The sequence below is a fragment of the Camellia sinensis genome, chromosome 8 (genome assembly GCF_055761805.1).
Source record: "Camellia sinensis isolate YWXY chromosome 8, ASM5576180v1, whole genome shotgun sequence".
Taxonomy (NCBI): Eukaryota; Viridiplantae; Streptophyta; class Magnoliopsida; order Ericales; family Theaceae; genus Camellia; species Camellia sinensis.
In genome coordinates this window covers 135,553,132-135,557,892 of record NC_138968.1, presented here as the reverse complement: position 1 = coordinate 135,557,892, position 4,761 = coordinate 135,553,132, and positions in this window count along the sequence as shown.

Below are 4,761 nucleotides of genomic sequence, written 5' to 3'. Positions count from 1 at the left end.
ATATAGTTTGAGTGTGTATTGACCATGCCTTGACTGATTTTCATGCTTATTATGTCATAATATAGCGTTGTTGTATGTTAGTTTTGGTACACCATGCTTGCTTAGCATACATGCCTTATAATGCCTTATTTTAGCCTTAACATGTCCTATGCTTTGAGCCCTTATTCAAGCATGTTTAGGCCTAGCTTTATGAAGTTTTTATGTTTATCTTGCCATGCCTAAGGCCTGTCCTTGGCTGTTTTGGTCGACCAAGACATGCATTGCATAGTCCCTTTGCATCTTGGATTGTTAGCCCCAAGTGTGTGAGTATGGAGTATGCTTTACTTGCTTTGATTTAGTGAGTTGGAGCCATTGTCCATGTCATTTCAGTCCACTTAGCATGCTTGTATGCTTGCATTTCATGGCCCCTTTGATGCTCCAAGAGGTTGTGTCCTATGCTCCATGTTTGGTCATTGTGTATGCTTCCATGTGTAAGTCATTTAGATGCCATCTAAGTGGTCTTTTGGCTTTATTTTAGCATGCTAAAACTCTGGTTTTGGTCACTTATTCATGCCATGTGTGGTTGCATTAAGTGTAGTTCAATCCCCCTTGGGCTTGCCTTGAATCTTGGACCATTGTCGCATGTCATGCTTACCTTGTTTACTTGGCTTAGCACCATTCTTAACATGATTTTCAAAGCTTATGGTGCATGCCATTTGTCCATGATTGCATCCTCTTAAGTGTGCTTGAGAGTTACCTTTTGATGTTTAAAGTCTTAAGCCATGTTTGCATGCATGCTTATATATGTAGATACTTGGCTCATGACACATTGTTGTACACTTTTGTGTTGTTGCATTTGGCATGCTTTGTCTCTAACATGTTGTCCATATTGCACCTTGCATGTGTGCATGTTGTTGTTACACTTTGCATGCTTGGTTAGTTGCACCTTTGCATTACTTGCTTGCATGCCCATATTGCAAACTTAGGCTCACATGCTTAGGATTGCATTGCATTGGCATGCATGCTTCACCTCTTGATCAAGCCATGATAGAGGTTGAAAGCCCCTTGGTTTGTTTATGTGCATTGCATTTCATTTGAAATCGAAATGCACACTTGATTCTTTGGGCCACCATGCATGGAAATGCGCGATTGGTGGTCCGAGAATCGAGAATCATATCCCTTTGAGTCATGAATATGATAAGGGGTGTGATTGGTGCATACATTGCTTGAAATACATTACCATGCCAAGTTCTGTCCTCTGCTGCTGTCAAAACAGATTCAGCAGGAAGAATTGGCCGGCCGGCAGTGTTGAGTGCCGATCGGCAAAGAATGTTTGGCCGAGAGTTCAATTTATGGTCAATGACCACTTCAAAATGGCCGGTTAAAATTCCACTTGGCCGGTGATGCTCCCCAGTGTCCAGAGAGTTCACCTTGGGAGCTGTGCAATTTTCAGAGAAGCAGAACAGTCAAAGCAGAGGCAAACTTGTGCATGGCATTGGATTTCCGAGCAAACCCGAGCACGCGCGCATTGGATCTTCTTCCCGAGGCCTTTACTGCTTTCTTAGCTTAGTTAATTTGCTTAATTAATTAGGTGGTCTGTAATAATTAGTTAGCTTGTAGGTTAATTAATTTGTATTATTCTTTTGGTCCTTCCGAGCGAAGGTGAATTTGTAATAAGTGTGGGTGCATATGTGCTTGTCTTCCAACCGCCACTTCTTTCTCCCTTTTACTTACCTGCTTTGATGGTAGACTAGGGCATATTTAAATTAGCATACCTTATGCTATGCATGTGTGCATTCATACATTTGTCTTGCATGCACCGAGCTCGACGCATCATTCTAACTGCATTTGTATTTCAATTCCAAATTGAATACGTGATTAGTTGTAGCATTTCACATGTCATTATAGATTAGCTGAGCCTATCTTAGTCGCATTTTGCATGTGTTGCATTAGTCATCTTAACATGAACTAGGATCATGCATATGATTACTAACTAGTTTTTGTTTTGGCTCGGAGTACTCGGTAAGCATTCATGCTTTAGCATACCGCATGCGTGTGAGTGTTGCCATAACAACATGATTACCATGAGGCTAGCTGCTTATGTGATATAACTGCTTGAATGCCTATGGATGGAGGTTGAATTACCTAAATTGGAATAATGCATTAAAACTGTGAGTTTTAAGCCCACTCGATAGTGGCAAAACCATTTTTTCTAAAAGTCCACTTAAGGGTGGCAAAACCTGCATGTTAGCCTACTTGCGAGTAACAAACCATTTTCAAAGCAAACATGCTATGTTTTGTTCCAATTTAGGCAATTTGGTCTATACTTGTTTGCTGTGCACATAACATAGTAATTCTAGGCTAATAACCGGAATAAGAACACATAACATTTTCAAAACTGGATATCATGGTTAGTAGAGGCCGATCTTCGGATCGGGCGAGAGGGGGTGCTCATAGCTGACCTTCCCTAATCGTACCCAAGCTCCCGAGCCGAGGCAACTTTGGTGATGACGGACACGTGGCCTTTGGCATCGAGTCAGGGTTTCCTAAATTTTCCCAAAATAAAATATTTAGGTGGCGACTCTGTATCTGGCAAAGCAGTCTATGTTTGGCACTTCTTTTCAAAATCTGTTTCTCAAAACGATTTGCCGGATTTGGACTCTTTGGTTCAGATTAAAGACCGTGACACAAATTGAGTCCGAACTGTAGTGAGGCCCGCGGGCGCGTCTACAGTTTTTGGCGACTCTGCTGGGGACTTAGAGAGCTTGACTTGAACTCGTGATATCCTGTTTTGATTTCATTTATGTGTCTCTTTGCATTGCATGTGCATTGGTGCGCCTAGGACACCGTGTTTGCCATCTGCCATTCCTGAACGGTTTGTCGGAGGCTTAACTTTGTCAAAGCTTGCCATAAGGCTGACCGGTTGTGGGCTCTGACAGTATGGGAACACAAACCCCGGTTTTACCGAGGCACCCTTTTCAACCATTTGACCTAGTGCATATCGAAATCCATAGTGACCATTCCAAACTAGGACAGGTTGCTTACCCGATGTTAGGTTGTTTGAAAACTGCTACGTGCATAGTGAAACCCTAGCTCTTGGAAAAATTGGACAAGGAAACACTACCCCTTCATAGGGGTGTTTTGGCTCTCTTTACTTGCTATGTGTTTTTAGAGTGTATCTATGCAGGGGAACACACATATCAGTTCACAAGTTTGAGTATCAGACCTGAGGGCATCAGTGTCAGTTTATGAGAATCAGTTATATCTGTGGGTATCCGATTCAGTATTTTGGGGGCAATGATTTCGGGCAAAAGTGATCAGTAGTAGAGTACAGTTATTCAGCTATAATAGCGTCTGTTCTGATTGGTCCGAAATGCTGCGTGTTTTCTCTTTCAAGGTTCAGAGAGTTGATACAGAATAGCCAGTGTTCCCCCTTGCTGAAACAAGACAGATATCTGATCCGTCAGTCACCGTTCAGTACAGCGGGCTTATCATGACGCAGAATTCAGAGGAGATTGTGGTTATGACGGCCGCATCAGATCAAGAAATCACTCTACAAAGCGAGACCAATGTCGATGTACCGCATCCACCCAGGTCGCCTGTCGCGCACCCGGTCTGGACCCCCCAGTTGTATCAGGTTCGTGAGCCCACCACATTCGAATTGATGGGAATGATAAGTGACCTCCAGAGATCCGTGGCCGATCTGGCCTATAGAATGTCGGCTTCACCGCCAGCTGCACCGTATGCCGGGAATTTCATACCACAGGAGCCCCCGCTACTGGGGCGGATTGTGATCAAGCTTAGCCAACCAGAGGTTGCCTCCAGCTACGGCAACGACGTGTCAGCAACAATCGGGCTTCGCTCTGATGTAGTAACCCAAACCCCCGATCAGGCTGAGGCCAGAAACAAGAACAAAATGAAGGCAGATGTCGATCCCATTGAACAATTGCTGTGGGCAGCCAAGGCTCTGAAAGCCAGGGGAATGAATAAGCAACAAGTATTCGCAGTCATGACTAAAGCTGTGGATGAGGCTTTCCCCACTCCAACCGAAGGCGGTTCAAGCCGGCAGAAAATCGGGATGGGCCCCGTCATGCCAAAACAGTCCCTGTCATCCCTAACCCTGTACCAGGAAAAGATCAGAAAGCCAAGGCAGTGCCTGCCGACCCTTTCGCTAGTGCGTCTAGCAAGAACCCTCAGACTTCAAAGTACCTGCCTCGAGGGCGCAGAGCCTTTCATGCCCTCTACATGCCTCTGTCTAGGGCATTTCAAATATTGGCTAAAAAGGGGCATCTTAAACCCCTCGAGCCTCGGCCCCTTCCGAAGAATCTCCCTCTCTCGCATGATGCTACCTTGTACTGAGCGTACCACCAACAGTCCGGTCACGGTACCGATGGTTGTTTTCGCCTTCGTCATGAAGTATAAGATTTGATCGACAATGAGGTCATCCTCCCGCTTACCTCAGCAAAGTCTGTTACCACTGAGCTGTTGGACTTCGAGGATACTGCAAGTTTGTGATCAGGGGTTGGACCACCTGCGGGCGGCACTTGGTGTATTTTGGATGTGGCGTTTGGCACGCATTTTTGGAGCATCTGCGAATGCTAGTTTTGTAAATCCTGGCTTGCGTGTCGAGTTAGTCTTTTGTTTTGTTTTGAGTCTGTCTCATTGTCTTGAGTCAGTCCTTTTGCTTATGGGTCTGTCTTGTTGTAGCGAGTCAGTCCCCTTTGTATAGAATGTCGGGTGATTCCGGAGCTGTTGCCTCGAACACCGTTTTGTTTTGTAATT